Source organism: Schistocerca gregaria, chromosome 8 (genome assembly GCF_023897955.1).
Source record: "Schistocerca gregaria isolate iqSchGreg1 chromosome 8, iqSchGreg1.2, whole genome shotgun sequence".
Lineage (NCBI taxonomy): Eukaryota > Metazoa > Arthropoda > Insecta > Orthoptera > Acrididae > Schistocerca > Schistocerca gregaria.
The window spans coordinates 363943526-363963590 of NC_064927.1; the positions used below are offsets into that span (position 1 = coordinate 363943526).

Genomic DNA, 20065 nt, shown 5'->3' on the forward strand with positions numbered 1-20065 from the left:
TGGAATGGTGAATTATCCTGGTGAAAGAGCAATTTTTTGTGTGCCAACCTTGGTCATTTTTAAGCCAACGCGAGTTTCAAACGATCTAACAATGAAGCATAATGGAATACAGTTATAGTTCTGCTTTTTCCAAGTAATCTATGACGAGTATTGCTTGTGAATCCCAAAAAGCAGTTGCCATCCCCTTACCATCTGACAAAATGGTCTTTGTTTCTTCGGTGCACATTCACCAGCTTTTGCCCATTATTTCGACTGCCTTTTTCACTCTGGTGTGTAATGATGAATCCAGGTTTTATCAACAGTCACAAATCACCATAAAATGTCTTGTGGATTGCGACTGAACATCGCCAGACATTGCCTTGCAGTATAGCGCCAGGTACACATTTGTCGACTATGAGAAATTGCTGCACCCGTCTCGCACACAGCTTCTTCATAGCCAATTATCCGTGCAGGATATGCTCTCACTCGGTTGAGGTACCTACATTCTCAGCAGTCTCATAAATTTGTGTTCGATCGTTTGCATTACCATATCACGGGTTTTGTCACTGGTTTCCCTTGTGGTGACCTCAACTGGATGGCTGGAGCACTCTTAATCTTTGGTGCTTGTCCAACTATAATTGATTTCATTAATCCAAAAGGAAATGGTCTTCCGTGATGGTGCACACTCCACGCAAAATTCATCCAATTTTGTTTTTATTTGTATGGCAATCCAATTCTTTAAATAGAAATGTTTAATAACAATACAAAACTCTATTTTCTCCATTTTCAATCACACTCCACATATTGACCAATTCAAACGGCTGCCAACAATGAAATGTACTACAGTGTTCATTGTTGAAATTCTCTACACTATCCTTGGAATAATCAAGTTTAACAACCATGAAAAAGCTACAAAAATGTTCCATTCTTTCATGGAAATTTGTGAGACTTACTAAACCACCTTTATACACCATCGGGTAGAAGCAGATATCGAATTTACATGTCTGGTTGCTGCAGTGTATCAACAAACGGCCCAGTAATGCAAATAAATGAAAATATGTACCAGTTAAGAGAAGATCCATCAGTTCAGTTGAATATTTGAATCAATATTGAATTACACTGTGCAGCATAATAAAAGGCAGCTCTTTTTGAAAACCAATAATTGTCTCCCATTGTGAATCTCAAATCTGAAATTTGGCTCACCCATTCAATTGAGTGGCGCACTTGTTTCTGGGCATGCAGGCTCTCAGGAGTGTCGAATGGGTTGCCTGCCCTCAGGCGCTACAGCAGCAGCGGAGCTCCACTCAGCTGAATAGGTGTCAAAATTTCTGTACAGATACATTTTTAATGTGCTTAACATAGGTGTGCTGGTGGCACCAAAGATGTTGCCGAACTGAGGAATCTTAGAGGGGCCCTTTACCGTTTTATTAACATATTTCAATGTTGCAAACCTCCCCTCCTCCCTCAATGAACATGCCACAGGAGGTGCATACCGGAGCAAAATATGAGGTTGCATTACAGTCCAAATGAGTGACATCATGTTCAATGGGGCTGTAGCCCGCAATCTCCTTACGGAAGGATTGGTCCGTCTGTAGGGTTTTAGCAATATTGAACATTGTCGAAAATGTCGTCCTGTTGCTCATCACACTACAATTTGTTTTCGACAGCAATATGTGTGGGAATCAACGCCCCAAGGGAAGAGTGGTCTCATTGACACAATTGTGCTATCTCCTGAGGCTATTTTGTCCCAGTTCTGAGTGGCGGTGTGTCCGAAATGTTTTCCTCAGCCACCCTCTAACATTCTGCGTCGTGTCTGTTTGTTCTAAGTCGTGTCTCCCTACCACTTTCACGCAACGACGCTCTGAGCGTGTTTTTTAGGGAACTGACTAGTTTGAACCTGAAACCTGTTGCTGGTAAGGAGACGCCAGACCACACATGACAGGTAGAGTTCAGAATAGTTCAGTGAGACTAGCGATGATGTAATCAAATACATAATGATTTCAGCATCAGCTCCACTGCACTCCCTGTAAAAAGAATCTTAATACTAACTAAATTTAGTGGAAGGGGTTCAAGGCTTTCCTATTTTTAGTTAGCTGGTAAAATAACGTCGAGAAAGTAGTTAAGTTTACCATTGGAATTTTTATTCCACTCACAAAACATTGTTTATAAATTGCACTATTGATAAAAGGAAATATTTTAATACAGGATGATAAAAACCAACTGCGTTCAACAAAAATGTGAACAAATATTCCCTGAATGGGTTTCCCAGTTCTACAATGGATCGAAGGATGAGCTATGCCATATCACATCTATAATCTACGTTTAAATTAAATTTCATAAAAGAGAAAAGTATCAAAAATGGTCTACAGTGACCCTTAATTATCTTTAATTGCTTATTTAACTTGTCCTAAATTACAGTGGCTGATCTGGCTTCTCAATAATTATATAACAGAAAAATCATCGCGTTTCAGATTTTAACTTCAAGTAGCAAATGTGAATACCATGAGCTTTAATTGACGATCGACACTAGTATTACGCAAAAAGGGGATGTAACAGATGAGACTTCAGCAGTTCTGAGTGAAGCCTTATGCGCTCTCATTACCTTGTCGGTGTTTAGGCAGCGTCTGGGGGCGGCAGGCAGCGCAGCTCCACACCTCGCCGTCTCGGAAGCAACTCCCTCCTAACTTCTCCTTACTACGATTTACCGAAATTGGTTTCAAAAAAGCTATCTGGCTGTGTTTTCAACTGACCAATCAGGGTCTCAGTGTTAACCTTAAGCTCCGCCTACAAAAATTCTGTCTATCCAATGAGAAACGTTATACTTTTCGTGGTGGGGCAATTTTTTAACGTTTGCAACGTAACAGAGACGCGTATAGTCTCACGCTAAAACGTGCAGCTGGTGTGGCCCTTTCAGTGTTATCGTAAGATCTATACTGTTCTTCTGGAGGGCTCTATCTCTTAACATGGGCTGTGGGTGGTCTTGTCGGTCGGCTGGCGACGTGGGTGTCCGTCCCTTATCGTAGGGCCTCCAAGCCTTTATGACTTTGCTCTCGTCTTCTGTTCTCGTTTCTCCCCTCGGAACTGCGTCTGTTTCACGGTGGGAAGGTATGACATGCATTTAGGCGTTCTTGTGTTAGTCTGTGGTATTCCATTTGCTCATTCGTTGATCGTTTTACTTTGATTAATTTAATGTTAGGATTTATTCGTAGCTATGTGACATACTGCCGGGTTTGCTATCATGTCAGGGTTTTCATGGAAGGTGTTGGATTTGCCTGACACCTTACAACCCACAGCATAACCAAATGATTCCTATGCTGGGCGTCGTGGTTCTGACCACCATTGCAGAGGCGTCAAGAGAAATGCGGATAAGAGGAGGTGTGACTCAGTTATCGTGTGACACGTCCACGTGGCGTTGGGTAGAATTGTAATGAAATTTGCTGACAGGGTGACTTCACTGACCTGTCTTACACCTCACATGAACTGTTCTCTGACCTCTTTCTCGCATGTGTTGACACCTTCCTGTTCGAAGCTTGATGAGCCCGTGATTGCTGTCACAGGGCTCCATGCTTTTCATTACAAAGAGGAAGAGACAAATTTCAAACCTGTGTGCCGTAATGGGAGACAATCAGGGTGTTTCAAAAAGCGACTCTAAATTATTGAACGGCACAGAAAAGCTGTTTTCTTTCATCTGTGAGACTTGGTAGTGGTATGAACCCTCTTGCAGGCTACATTAGACGACGGAATGTATAGAACAATCCCACTCGTAGTTGGTACACTGCACTTGTCAAACAAACTTTAATCACCAATACACTTTCTAGGAAATACTGTCCCAGAACTAAATGAAACATTCTTCCCATCATTTGTTTCTGACCAAGGTTTTCAGGGAGCTTCTCATGGTTGAAATGTAAATACCGGAACTGGAAATCGCTTCACGTATATATTCCCAATTGCGGTTGCATGTGTCCCATTACAAGCTCGCCTGGAATTTGATTGAAAAGTCTCTGACTCCACAACGGGTCGGTACTCGAACAGACCGCTGTACCCAGAGAATGAAAAACATACGACACATAATTCCAGAACTGCTCAAGTATTCCCATTTAATTATTCCCACGGCCCTACTCGCCTGCTGAGATATTTGGCTGAAAAGAACGAAATCTACAATAACTCGCCTAGCCTTCGTGCGTGGTAAACGAAAATTAAATGAATAAATACACACTCACTCATTCATTTTGTCGTCTTCTTTGGAACGTAATGATCCCGCGCCGCTCTCACTTTCTGGATTATTTAGCAGCGACATGTAGGCATCATAGTAGTGATGGATGATAGAATGAGTACAGTAGCACAAGTAACTGGTGAAGAAAAGATGAAAGGTATTGTGTTTGCAGATGATTGGGGGGGGGGGGGGGGATAAGGAGGAGGAAGAAAGAACAAGAGCAGTTGGACGTATGGGATCGAACAGTACAAGAATATGGGACGAAATTTGGTATAAGTAAGAGTGAGATGATTATCACAACAAGAAAGAAGGAGCGAGGAACAACTGCAATAACAATTGGTGGGGAACGATTGAGGAAAGTGGGGAGTTTCAAGAATCAAGGGAGCCTGGTACAGGAAGATGATAAAAAACGACAGAGAAATAAACGAGCGGGGGAAAAAAGTAGAAGCATTGCGGAAGAGTGTCAGAAGCCTGATATGGAGCAAGGATGTACCCCAAACCAGTAAAAATGTTATATACCGGTTATACTATGTCCTGATCCTGCGATGTGCAGCCGAAACCTGGGTTATGAAAGGAAGAGAGAAAAGCAAAGTACAAGCTACTGAGATGAAATTCTTGGGGAACAATATTGGAGTCACAAAGATAGACAGGTTAAGAAATGAGAGGATCAGAGACTTAATGACGGTGGAACTTACAGGAGGAGATAGAGAAATCAAGGCTGAGATGGTATGGACATGCTAAGAGAATGGAAGAGAAGAGGATACCCAGGAGGATACACGAGATGAAACTGGAAGGAAGAGACCAAGAGGAAGACCGAGGGAAAAATGGCTGAAAGAAATAGAGGAATGCGTCCAGAAGAAAGGAGAAGACTGGACCAAACTGAAGACGGATGGTGGCATGACAAAAGACGATGGAAAGGCCTAAGTGCCAAACAGACTGGGCCAGAGGCTGGAAACTGTCCAAGATCATGATGATGATGTAGGCGACTAGTCAATACATAACTACGAGCCTATATGACGCTGCTAAATTCTTAGCTCTGATGATGGTTGCTAAGCCGAAACCGGTAATAAATTTAAATAAAAAATTTTGTGACCATTACAGTGAATTTTAGAATCTAGAAAGTCTTTTCCTTCTTCTGAGTATCCGACAGTTATATAATATCGTCTGCTCTTCTGCTATATATTCGAGTTAGGCCTAGCATTGATCTATCCATACTCTGTCACTGCTGAATTTCAATTTTGCAAATTCAGCTAATGTCAATGTCTCGCACGTGTAAGTTAAAACGTGAAGAACACGTTGGCTGCAGGTTCTTCGTTTCAAGTCCACTGACATTATGGGCTTGAATAGACTATCGAGTTATTTCCAGTTTCATATGGCAGAAGATACCAGACTTAATGTCGCCTTGTTGATCACACACACTTTACTTGCTTCTAGAGTTTTTGTGCCCATGGTCATGTTTGCATTCTCCGACGACTTATTAAACATCGTGTTCATTTTTAAGATGTTTACCTTAAGTCCTACTTTTCTACAAACCAGAGATCGCAGTTTTCTTGTGCTATCAGAGAAGAGCATGCAGTTTCAAAACTGGAAAAAACACGTTCGCCATTCGTACTGACCGAGTCGCCAGTTTTAACTGACATTTTATTTCCTGGCTTCACAAGTTCTATAAGAATCGTTGCAACCGTATGTATTATTCAAGAGTCATTTTGATACTTCTGACCTGTAGAAGTACGCTTCTAGTTTTCGAACCTAATGTGTGGATTCTGGCGTTGTTTGCGTGCAGTGCTCACAAAAGACACTAGATCCCAACACAAAAACGTTCCATTAAAACAAAGAAATAAGAGCAAAACGCGAAAAAAGAAATCAACAAAAGAAAAAAACGATAATGCTTTGTACAACTCGTCACGCGTTGTAAGTGGGAAAAATTGCTCATTTCCTATTTCGGAAATGAAATAGTAATTTGACTGATCGTAGATAAATGGTGTCGCAACATAGCTCTTCCGGGAAATGAACACTTTTTCGCTTCGGACGTGATTCCAGCGTTCCAGTCACGTCCCATAATGAGGTTTACGAATCAACAATGTGAACATGAGCGTAAGAACAACTCTTCATAAATCGAGCTATGCTAGAAAACAGAGACAACGTTCTAAAGTTATCTGTTAATGTGTAGAAATCACAGTAGTAATGATTTCCTCAACACTAAAACGATCTTTCCCCCTGTAGTTAACAACATTCCGCTGTTTAGCCAAGACGAACGATAAGCAATAATCTGGATAACGAAGCAAGGGAGAAAGTGTACCGGCTTGACTCTGATATTGTTAGCACACGAGCAAGAAGAAAAATACTAGACTTGGTAGCGAAGGATTGTGTTTGTATGTCAAAAACGCACCTACACATAGTTTCTTTTTGTGTCTGTGCGCTTTGTCCATCATTTTACCAGTGCGTAGTGCCATCGCTGAAGTGCGATCCTGGAAGTTGAGAAATATTGCTGCTGCTGTAACCTCTCTATTGGACTAAACAAGATTTCCAGCAACAAATTTCTTTCAAAATGATTATGGGTGAAAATTCAGAAACTGCCAAATCTTGTGACTGGAATAGATGTTCATATAATTCGTATTTCAAATATTTTAGTTTCCCGATTTCCAAAGTAACTAGTGGGTAGATGTTATGTCCTGACCCAAAGCAGTACCGACGCTTACTTGTGTCCCTAGCAAAACTACCAAAGCTCCAACAACCTACTTGACTAGCTATTCTGGCTTGGCGTACGACATTTATGGAGAGAGGAAGCGTTCTCCATAAAAATAGAGCGGCTTGCCAGTATGTTTCAGACGTCAACGTGGAAAAAGTACAGCAGGCGGTTGCAAGAAGTCCGACAAAATCTGTGCTTAGAACCGCCCATCTCGTAGACGATCAACAGTGCGCAATGTTTTGCATAAGAGGTTGGGTCTACATCCCTAAAAGATGCAGCTGCTTCAGGTGCTAAAGGCTGCGGACAAACCTCAGCGCTAACAGTTTGCAGTGTACATGCTAGGCAAGATTGAAGACCACCTGGAAGAAGCAATGGTGCACCGTGGTCTTCAGCGATGTAAGCTCATTCTCACTACATGCAAGTTGCGGTCTTCCCAGCGTACGACTTAAACTTGATATGATCTGCCTAGAACAATGTCTTCGTCTGAGACATACTGCTCCCATCGCAGCCCTTATGGTCTGGTCGCGATAAGCTACAACTCTTTTTCATCTTTGGGCCTGTTCCAACAGGATAATGCTCGCCCCCACACTGCCAGTGAAACTCTATGTGTTCTGCAAGACCAGCACGACGATAGACTCGAGATGTGATGGGACGATAGCTGATCAGTGTGACTCGTCCACCCATAACTCTTACAGGGCCATGTGAACAGTGTAAGTTAATGCAGAATAACGTATCCCAAGACAGTATTCGTCACCTTTTTGATCGATTACACGTCAGTGTCAGTGCCCGCTTTGTTGCTTATTGAGGTTCCACTGCATCTTAATATAGCATAGGTCTATATCTGGTACCTCGGAACCGCCAGAGCTTGCCCTTTTCTCGCATGATATCCCGCAGACCATGATTGGAGAGCTAGAGGCAGATTCCGCTCCTAGATTTCCAGAAAGTGTTTGACATAGTGCCCCAATGCAGACTATTGACGAAGGTCCGAGCATGCGGATTAATAATTGGTAACCAATGCTGTACAATTGCAATAAAGTCTTGAGATGTTCAATTGACTCTTTTATTAGAGCATGTTACGAGTTTCGGGATTACACCCATCGTCAGACATCTGTTACAAAAAACTACAAAACATAAGTGAATAGCACACTCAACACGTCTCAACGTTAGAAAAAATGAGATCGGGTCATATGAGTTACATACCACAGACTTCAACTCCTTCCTAATCAATCAGGCCTGCAGCCTTGAGAACTCGAAGAAAGTGTCCAATTACATATGATTATAACTGCGACACAAGCATTCTTGAAGCAGAGAGTATACTGACGCTAAACGAGTCAACTAGCAGCGAAGCGCCCTCGGTAGGGGGGGGGGGGGGGGGGGGGGGGGGAGGGCCCTCTGCATGGCCATGTGCTCCATGCATTCACATGTAATTTAATAGTAATATACTCAGCATATAACATCTAACAGTGTGTAATTACGACTAGCAACCGGAATGGTACTTCTGTACACGTTAACACTAAAGGATTTTTAAAAAAAATTATATTAGGAATATATGAGGTATAACGCACGTTTGTGTTTTGGGATTTTATGAAAATTTCTTTCTCTCAAAAAATGGCTCTGAGCACTATGGGACTTAACTTCTAAGGTCATCAGACCCCTAGAACTTAGAACTACTTAAACCTAACGAACCTAAGGAACCTAAGGACATCACACACATCCATGCCCGAGGAGGGATTCGAACCTACGACCGTGGCAGTCACGCGTTTCCACACTGTACCACCCCGGCCGGCGTTCTTCCTCACACCATTAAACTTTTTGTTAGAGGGGTGTAAGTTGTTGCTCGAAGGATTCTATTTAGACACTCATGGCCGATGAATATCACTTGGCTGTAATCCGATAGGCGGATGGCTGCCGCCGACGTAGTTGCCGTTGGCTTTAACAGATGGTGCCTAAGACGTTTGCGTACTCGAGCTGATCACAGGGGTTTCGTTTATGATGCATAATGTTGGTTGTATTTTATTTGGTGGTATTCTTTTTAGAGGGCAACGGCCTTGCCGCAGTGGATACACCGGTTCCCGTCAGATCACCGAAGTTAAGCGCTGTCGGGCCTGGTCAGCATTTGGGTGGGTGGCCATCCGGGCCGCCATGCGCTGTTGCCATTTTTCGGGGTGCAGCTTCGTGAAGTCAATTGCGGAGCTACTCGACCGAATAGTAGCAGCTCCGGTCAAAGAGAACCATCATAACGACCGGGAGAGCAGTGTGCTGGTCACATGGCCCTCCTATCCGCATCCTAAGCTGAGGATGATGCGGCGGTCGGTTGGTCCCGATGGGCCACTCGTGGCCTGAAGACGGAGTGCTATACTTTTTGGGAGGCTGAAAGGTTTATTCATGAAGGAACTCCCCCCCCCCCCTATTATTTATTTTGATATTGACATTTGGTTTGAGTTGTGCTTAGTGCCACAGCTGGCTACATGAATAGCATGGCAATGTAAAAATTTTGGAGTCTAAAAAAATAATTTCTTTAATCCTTTAGTGTGCACGGAAGTACCATTCCGTAGCTAGTCGTAATCACACCCTGTTAGATGTTACGTGCTGAGTATACTATTATTAAATTACATGTGAACGTATGGAGCACATGACCATGCAGCGCCCCCTACCGAGTGCGCTTCGTTGCTAGTTGACTTGTTTAGCGTCAGTATACGGTCTGTTTCAAGACTGCTTATGTCGCAGTTATAGTCATATGTTATTGGACACTTTCTTTGAGTCGTCAAGGCTGTACGCCTGGATGGTTAGGAAGGAAATGAAGTTTGTGGTATGTAACTCATATGACCCGATCTCATTTTCTCTAACATTGAGACGTGTTGAGTGTGCTGTTCACTTACGTTTTGTACTTTTTTGTAACAGATGTCTGAAGATGGGTGTAATCGCGAACGCGTAACATGTTCTGATAAAAGAGTCAATTGAACATCTCATGACTTTATTGCAATTGCACAGCACTGGTTGCCAATTATTAACATAAAATGATCGCAGGCCTCAGACAGGATTTTATGTCCCTATATCATACGGATTAAGTTCCCAGATACGTGGGTGGCTCGAAGACTTTAAGTAATAGAACCCAGTACGGTGTCTTTGACTGCGAGTGGTCATCAGGGACAGGAGTGCCTCAGGGGAGTGTGATAGGTGCACTCTTATTCTCTGTATACATAAATGATCTGCCGAACGGAGATAGCAGCAGTTTACAGCTGTTTGCTGATGACGCTGTGCCGTACAGGATGGTGTCGTCGTTGAGTGACTGTAGGAGGATACAGCGCGACTTAAACAGAATTTCTGGTTGGTTCGACGAATGGCAGCTTGCTCTAAATGGAGAATAATATAAGTTAATTAGGATGAATAGAAGAAACAATCATGTAGCATTCGAATACAGAGTGAGCAGTGTTGTGCAGCTGGACACAGTCTTATTGATTAAATATCTAGGCGTAATGTTTTCAAGGCGATGATATGAAATGGAATGAGCACTTCAGGTTGGTAATCGGGAAGGTGAATGCTCGACCTCGTTTTATTGGGAGGATTTTGGGTAAATGTGCGTCCTCCACAAAGGAGACGGCGCGTAGAACGCTAGTGTGACCCAGTCTTGAGTACTACTCGACTGTTTGGGATCCCCACCAAGTCGGACTAAAGGGAGAATTCGAACCAATTCAGGAGTGTTACCGGTAAGTTCGATCAACAAGCAACTATTACAGAAACGCTTGGTGAACTCAAACGGTAATCCCTGCAAGGAAGGCGACGTTCTGTCCGCGAGGTATTATTGCGGAAATTTAGAGAACCGGCAATTGACGCCGACTGCATATCGATTCTCCGGCCGCCAACTTACATTTCGCTTAAGGATGAGATGGGCTCGTACAGAGGCTTATACGTAATCGTTTTCCCTCGCTCTATTTTAGAATGGAACAGGAAACGAAACGGCTGGCTCGTAGTGGTACGTGGTACCCTCCGCCACACATCGTACTGTGGCTTGCCGAGTACGTACGTAGATGTAGATTACTTCGCTGGATACGTCCTCAGCTCGTCGATACTCCTATTGGATAAATGTATGTAGATGCTGATGTAATGCAGATATAAATCTATCTGTAGTAGCGGTTAGAATGGGCCGATTAACAAAAATTTGTGTAAAACTTGTGTAGTGCAATAAGGTGTAACTGCACAAAACCTTTGCTTAAACATTTCTCTTGGTGTAGGTGGAGAGAAAAAGATTTTTAACCAAAAGATACAGAACGAGAAAATATTTTCTCGGACTTACGATTCGAGATGTTAACAGAACTGTCAGCTAGTATATACACTAAGTGATCAAAAGTATCCGGATCTATGGCTGAAAATTACTTTCAAGTTGTTGGAGCACTCCATCGGAAATGCTGGAATTCAGTACGGCGTTGTGCCTTGCTTTAGCCTTGATGACAGCTTCCACTCTCGCAGGTATACTTTCAATCAGGTGCTGGAAGTTTTCTAGGGGAATGGCAGCCCGTTCTTCACAGAGTGCGAAACTGAGGAGAGGTATCGATTTCGGTCGGTGAGGCCTGCCACGAAGTCGGCATTGCAAAACATCCCAAATGTGTGCCCGCATCTCGTGGTCGTGCGGTAGCGTTCTCGCTTCCCACGCCCGGGTTCCCGGATTCGATTCCCGGCGGGGTCAGGGATTTTCTCTGCCTCGTGATGGCTGGGTGTTGTTTGATGTCCTTAGGTTAGTTAGGTTTAAGTAGTTCTAAGTTCTAGGGGACTGATGACCATAGATGTTAAGTCCCATAGTGCTCAGAGACATTTGAACCATCCCAAATGTGTCCTATATCATTCAGGTCAGGACTGTGGAGGCCAGTCCATTACAGAGATGTTGCTATGGTGTAACCACTCCGCTGCAGGCTGTTTATTATGAACAGGTGCTCGATCGTGTTGAAAGATGTAATCGCCATTCCCGAATTGCTCTTCAACAGTGGGAAGCAAGGAGGTGCTTAAAACATCAATGTAGACCTGTGCTGTGATAGTTCCACGCAAAACAACAAGGGGTGCAAGCCCCCTCCACGAAAAACACGACCATACCATAACATCACCGCCTCCGAATTTTACTTTTGGCACTACACACGCTTGCAGATGACGTTCATCTGGCATTCTCCATACCATACCCTGCCATCGGATCGCCACATTGTGTACCGTGATTCGTCACTCAACACAACGTTTTTCCACAGACAATTGTCCAATGTTTGCGCCCCTTACACAAAGCGAGGCGTCGTTTGGCACTGACCGGCATGATGTGTAGCTTATGAGCAGCCGCTCGACAATGAAAACCATATTTTCTCACCTCCCGTCTAACAGTCATAGTACTTGCAGTGGATCCTGATTCAGTTTGAAATTCCTGTGTTATGGTGTGGATAGATGTCTGCCTATTACACGTTACGACCCTCTTCAACTGTCGGCGGTCTCTGTTAGTCAGCGGACAAGGTCGGCCTGTACGTTTTTGTGCTGTACGTTTCCCTGCACGTTGCCACTTCACTATCACGTCGGAAACAGTGGACCTAGTTATATTTAGGAGCGTGGATATGTCGCGTACAGACGTGTGACAAATGACACCCAATCACCTGACCGCGTTCGAAGTCCCTGAGTTCAGCGTAGCGCCCCATTCTGCTCTCTCACGATGTCTAAAGACTACTGAGGTCGCTGATCTGAAGTACCTGGCAGAAGGCAGCAGCATAATGTACCTAATATGAAAATCATTCGTTTTTTCCGTGTGCAAAAATTTTGCGTGTGTTTCAGTACTAGGACATGGCGTTCCCAGAAAGAACGCTTCTGATGATAACGGACGCTGAAGACCTTGCTGTCGTGCGCCCAAACCACTCTACTACTACTACTACGATAACGGAGACACATTACAGCATATTTATCCGTGTTACGACACTTCATAAACTACGTTTTCGCCTCCCACCGAATATTACGTGCGATTTTTACGCGTACAGGTAGGGTAAATTTAAAGCTCTGTGTCCCGGAAACGGATAAAGATATTAAGAACAGTTTCGAGATCGTTCGAGTTGGGATCTTAGGAATATAAGGTAAAAATTACACCCGTTTGCTGTGCATACCCATCTTGGAGCCTGTGGCAAGGTTTTGGTACCCAAAAGGCCATGTTTTGAAAACGGGAAGTTGACTCTTCTAGATAAATGCCTCAAAAGTATAACGTTAAAATTTGAGAGATTTGGTGCCATTATTTATTATTTAGATCTCATCTCATATCGGATTTCACGTGCGTATTTACCCCACCTGAATTAAAGATCTTGATCTTAGGAATGTATAGTATAAATTTCAGCCGTTTGCTGTGCGTAGCCGTCTTGGAATCCGCCTTTCGGTTTTGATACAAATGGTCCCTAGACCAAGGGCTTTTCAAAAGGCTTGACTAACTTTCTATCACCAATGGGAGGGCCTCGGCGAAATGTGATAGGACCGCTGTTATTTTCTACGTTCATAAATTACCTGGCGGACAGGGTAAGCAGCAGTGTACGGCTGTTTGCTTATGATGCTGTGACGTACGCGAAGGTGTCGTCCTTGAGTGGCTGAAGAATGATACACGATGACTTAGACAAAATTTCTAGTTGGTGTGATGAATGGCAGCTAACTCTAAATGCAGGAAATGTAAGTTAATGCTGACGAGTAGGAGAAACGTATTCACCATGTTCGAATGCATCATTAGTAGTGTGCTTTCGCGGAATGGCCTCTCGGTTAGAGGCGCCATGTCACGGACTGCGCGGCCCCTCCCGCCGGAGGTTCGAGTCCTCCCACGGGCATGGGAGTGTGTATTGTTCCTAGGATAAGTTAGATTAAGTTGATTTAAATAGTGTGTAAGTCTAGGGAGCGATGAATTCAGCAGTTTGGTCCCTTAGGAATTCACACACATTTGAACATTTAAACATTAGTGTGCTTCTTGAAACAGTCACGTCGATTAAATATCAAGTCGTAACGTTGCAAATTAATTTGGATTGGAATGAGCGTGTAAGGACTGAAGAAGGGAAGGCGAATGGTCGACGTCAGTTTATGGGGAGAATGTTAGGGAAGTGTGATCCATCTGTAAAGGAGACAGCAAATAGGATGCTAGTGTGACCCAGTATTGATTACTGTTCGAGTGTTTAGGATTCGAATCACGTCGGCTTAAAGGAAGACATCGAAACAATTCAGAGGTGGGTTGTTAGATATGTTACCGGTAGATTCTAACTACACGTAAGTGTTATAAAGATGCTTCTGGAATTCAAATGGGAATCACTAGGGAGGCGACGTTCTTTTCGAGGAGCGCTATTGAGAAAATTTAGGGAACTGGCTCTTGAGGCTGACTGCAGAACGATTCTAGTGCCACCAAAGTACATTTCACGTAAGATTAGAGACATTAGAGCTCTCATGGAGGCACAAAGACAATCATTTTTCCCCCGCTCTATTTGCGAGTGGAACAGATAAAGCAATGACTAGTAGTGGTGTAAGTTACCCACCGCCACGCACCATACGATGGCTTGCGCAGTATGTATGTAAACGCTAATTTAGAATAGAAGCCAAGGAATGAACTCCAAAAGAATCTCGAAAATATGCTCGGCATTTTGGAACATACTCCATGTGATCAAAAGTATCCGGACACCTGGCTAAAAATGACTAACAATTTCATGGAGCCATCCATCGATAATACTGGAATTCAATATCGTGTCGGCTCACCCTTAGCCTTGATGACATAATCCACTCTCGCAGGCATACATTCAACCAGGTGCTGGAAGTTTCTTGGGGAATGGCAGCCCATTCTTCACGGAGTGCTGCGCTGAGGAGAGGTATTTATTGAACCGTATGGCTAGGGCCCCCGTCGGGAAGGCCGTTCGCCGGGTGCCGCTCCTTCAATTTGACGCCATTTCGGCGACCTGCAGTCGATGGGGATGATAGGATGATCATGAGGATAGTGCAACACCCAGTCCCTGGGCGGACAAAATTCCCCGACCCAGCCGGGAATCGAACCCGGGCCCAGAGGATTGACTATCCGTCACGCTGACCATTCAGCTACCGGAGGCGGACTGTGGAGCGGTATCGATGTCGGTCGGTGCGGCCTGCTACGAAATCGGCGTTCCAAAACATCCCAAAGATATTCTATAGGATTCAGGTCAGGACTCTGTACAGGCCAGTCCACTACAGGGATGTTATTGTCGGTCCGTCACAGGCCGTGCATTATGAACAGGTGCTCGATCGCGTTGAAAGATGCAATCGCCATCCCCGAATTGCTCTTCAACAGTAGGAAGCAAGAAGGTGCTTAAAACCTCAGTGTAGGCCTGTGCTGTGATAGTTCCATGCAAAACTACAAGATGTGCAAGCCCTCTCCATGAAAAATACGACCACAGCGTAACACCACCGCCTCCGAATTTTACTGTTGTCACTATACATGCTGACAGATGACGTTCACCGGGCATTCGCCATACCCACACACTGCCATCGTATCGCCACATTGTGTACCGTGATTCGTCACTCCACACAACGTTTTCCACAGTTCAATCGTCCACTTCTTACCCTCCTTACATCAAGCGAGGCGTCGTTTGGTATCTATTGGCGTGACGTGTCGCTTATGAACAGACGCTCGGCCATGAAATCCAAGTTTTCTCGTCTCCCGCCGAACTGTCATAGGACTTGCAGTGGATCCCGATGCCGTTTGGAATTCCTTTGTAATGGTCTGTACTGATGTCTGCCTATTACATATTACGACCCTCTTCAACAGTCGGCGGTCTGTCTCTCAGCAGACGAGGTCGGCCTGTACGCTATTGTGCTGTACGTGTCCCTTCACGTTTCCACTTCACTATCACATCGGAAACAGTGGACCAAGGGATGTTTAGGACTGTGGAAATCTCACGTACAGACGAATGACCCAAGTGACACCCAATCACCAGACCACTTCGAAGTCCGTGAGCTCCGTGGGGCACCCAATTCTGCTCTCTCACGATATCTATTGACTACATTATGGAGTACCTGGCAGTAAGTGGCAGCACAATGCACCTAATATGAAAAACATTCTTTTTTGGGGGTGTCCGGATGCTTTTGATCACGTAGTGTATTAGACAGTGCATGCTGTCGAATGCGTACCGATTAGCATTTCCGAGTAAATATTTGAAGAACCATAAGATGCGATTTAATATCTCTAGCTATATACTCAGTTTAGTTTTATTCTTTGTCAAGAAGCAGACAACGAACACGAAGTTCGCTTCTTGACTGCCATTAGCAACCATCACGCTAAAGACCATAACACGGAGGCCACTGTAATACTGAAAGAAAGGATTCATATAATTTTAAGAGGACGTACACGGAAAATAACTGCTACAAAGATGAGCATTCAATAAAAAGTAACAATGTAACATTATCATTTAGTGCAGCATACCATTACTTAATTTACATTTTAAAGTTTGTGGCTACAGGTACTGTTTTCTTGTCTCTGTCTTGCTAGTGACATTTAATAAAGTTCAGTCTAGGTAAGTGTTAAAGTAAAATAGTTAAAGAAAGACAGGATAACATAACCAATTAAGAAAAATAACAAAGGCGCATTATGAACAGGTGACTGTGTCAGGACGTACAGATCTTTCACTTTTTCGAATTGTGGACTAGAAGCATTACAGGTTGTCTAAAGTGCATTCCAGTCCTAACATCCGACTAGCTGAATTTGGGAAACGTCCTAAACCACCTTCAGACTGGCTCGGACAGCTAATTCTTAACAGCCCAGGGCTCAACCAATGCCGTCCCCGCGGGATTCAGGGTTGCATATCGTATTTTGAGGTTTTTATTTTGTCAATGTTCTGTAAAGGTTCGAATACGCCTTGCTTCCTGGACAGTACCAAAATCGACTCCGCGCCAAGGAAAGGGCCAAAATTTCCCATGAACAGCACGATAAGCAATTGAAGCCTAGTTATGTAGCTATTGTCACACTCGCAGTATTTCTCGTCGCACTATGATATCTCCGGTTTTGTAGAGGTACTGGTAACCACTTCTAAAAATGCTTCAGAATTCTGAAAGGAAGAAAATGTCTACATACAAGTTCCGAGAAGAGAGAAGCTGCCCCGTCTTACTTTCAGTCCTCCACCCCCTACAGATGGGAAAACCAACTGATTAAAACAGATACTGGTATTTTAGTTCTGAATAAGCGGTATTTTTCTGAATTTGTTTGGTCTCCTAGTAACAGATCTTTCTTTTTTACTAATAACTTCGTAGACAGGTACTGTACCAGGTTTTATAGGAGTGATGCTATTTTTACTAATAACCGTGTAGACAGCAGGTGTGTTAGATTTTTATAGGAGTGATGCTAAAGCTTTCGGTTTTTCAATAAAACTTTTTTTAAAAACATGTAACATTTACTCATAAAATTTCCAATGGTTTGAAATATTGCGTGGTTATAGAAAATGGAAAAAGCTATCAGAGCTATGTTAATAGCAGCGCCGACAGAAACGAGCAACATATACATGATATAAGAATCGGTAGAGCATTACTGAGACATAATTTCCTTTACTATCCAGAAGCAGTGATCCTTATTTTTCTTGGAAGGGGGAGCAAAGTAGAAGGTATATGGCAGGCTTGTAATTTGCAGTCCAAAAATATTTATCGTCGGTATGAAAGTCCATGACTTTTGAATGATTAGTAGCTTCTGTGAATGATATTGTTTCCGATGACAGGAATAGGCTTATAGATCGACGCATTATATAACGAGTATTTATGCACATATTGGACAATAAATATTGGATTAATTCAACTGAAATTTCAACTCTCGACAACTGGTAAATGTTTTATTTTGCTTAATATCTCAATTGCTCATTTGAATTTTTTGAAAGAGCATTTTTAGTTTCGTCATCAAAAAGTCGATTGTATTCAAATTCCTGTTAAAAAGTAAATAAATATACACTCCTGGAAATGGAAAAAAGAACACATTGACACCGGTGTGTCAGACCCACCATACTTGCTCCGGACACTGCGAGAGGGCTGTACAAGCAATGGTCACACGCACGGCACAGCGGACACACCAGGAACCGCGGTGTTGGCCGTCGAATGGCGCTAGCTGCGCAGCATTTGTGCACCGCCGCCGTCAGTGTCAGCCAGTTTGCCGTGGTATACGGAGCTCCATCGCAGTCTTTAACACTGGTAGCATGCCGCGACAGCGTGGACGTGAACCGTATGTGCAGTTGACGGACTTTGAGCGAGGGCGTATAGTGGGCATGCGGGAGGCCGGGTGGACGTACCGCCGAATTGCTCAACACGTGGGGCGTGAGGTCTCCACAGTACATCGATGTTGTCGCCAGTGGTCGGCGGAAGGTGCACGTGCCCGTCGACCTCGGACCGGACCGCACTGACGCACGGATGCACGCCAAGACCGTAGGATCCTACGCAGTGCCGTAGGGGACCGCACCGCCACTTCCCAGCAAATTAGGGACACTGTTGCTCCTGGGGTATCGGCGAGGACCATTCGCAACCGTCTCCATGAAGCTGGGCTACGGTCCCGCACACCGTTAGGCCGTCTTCCGCTCACGCCCCAACATCGTGCAGCCCGCCTCCAGTGGTGTCGCGACAGGCGTGAATGGAGGGACGAATGGAGACGTGTCGTCTTCGGCGATGAGAGTCGCTTCTGCCTTGGTGCCAATGATGGTCGTATGCGTGTTTGGCGCCGTGCAGGTGAGCGCCACAATCAGGACTGCATACGACCGAGGCACACAGGGCCAACACCCGGCATCATGGTGTGGGGAGCGATCTCCTACACTGGCCGTACACCTCTGGTGATCGTCGAGGGGACACTGAATAGTGCACGGTACATCCAAACCGTCATCGAACCCATCGTTCTACCATTCCTAGACCGGCAAGGGAACTTGCTGTTCCAACAGGACAATGCACGTCCGCATGTATCCCGTGCCACCCAACGTGCTCTAGAAGGTGTAAGTCAACTACCCTGGCCAGCAAGATCTCCGGATGTGTCCCCCATTGAGCATGTTTGGGACTGGATGAAGCGTCGTCTCACGCGGTCTGCACGTCCAGCACGAACGCTGGTCCAACTGAGGCGCCAGGTGGAAATGGCATGGCAAGCCGTTCCACAGGACTACATTCAGCATCTCTACGATCGTCTCCATGGGAGAATAGCAGCCTGCATTGCTGCGAAAGGTGGATATACACTGTACTAGTGCCGACATTGTGCATGCTCTGTTGCCTGTGTCTATGTGCCTGTGGTTCTGTCAGTGTCATCATGTGATGTATCTGACCCCAGAAATGTATCAATAAAGTTTCCCCTACCTGGGACAATGAATTCACGGTGTTCTTATTTCAATTTCCAGGAGTGTATTTGGCTACAAAACAGGTTTATCATTAGAAGTAATTAAAGAAAAAGAACGCTACCAAATTTACCCAAAACCTTCTTATTTGTCTGTCATTTCTATGAAATACTAAAAGAGGAAATTAAAGCAACAGTAACAAACTAAAAACTTTGATTCATTGTTTATAATAAAAATATAAAGCAACTGATCTGCTGTCTATGTTTGCATAATATGCCTTTATCTGTTTGTAGCCCTTAGAAACAGACACCTTAACACGAAAAATATAGTTCTCCATCCCCAGCTTTCATACTTTAACACTGTCTATTCGTTATACTCCAATACTAGTATAATCCTCGATTGCAACATGATTTTTGAGCAGAGTTTTTCGAAAAAGTAGGATCAGTGGGAGAATACTGTTGATTTTTCATAGTATTCAACCCCTCATTACCTTTCGAGAAAAGCACAGAACAGCATATGGACAAAATTCTTTTTTTAATTGCCTATTTTATTTGATAATTTGATTCTAGGTATCTTGAAACTTAAAATGCAAATGCCTAAGTAACAGAATTTATCAATCACTATTCGATGTCTACGTTTGCTACTGAAAAGAAGAATAATAAAACACCGAAAATCGATTATTTCAGAAACCGATTATTATGAGCGGTTTCAACTGTCAGGTTAAACTAGGGATGAAAGAAACCGGAATAACCGAACCGTTCGTTTCAGCGATATCGCCATCTCTACCCTGCTCTACCCCAACCCCTTTCCAGACGCCTATACTAGTCGATAAGACAAGGTTCGTAACCGGAAAAGTAATAAATAATCCTTAGTCATTTACAAAGCGATCAAAGCTTGTTGCCT

General features: G+C 43.9%; 1 pseudogene; it reads left to right on the forward strand.

The window, feature by feature from the left end:
* The first annotated feature begins 8919 nt into the window (after positions 1-8919).
* Positions 8920-9037, forward strand: LOC126285703 (5S ribosomal RNA; annotated as a pseudogene).
* Positions 9038-20065: the final 11028 nt, after the last annotated feature.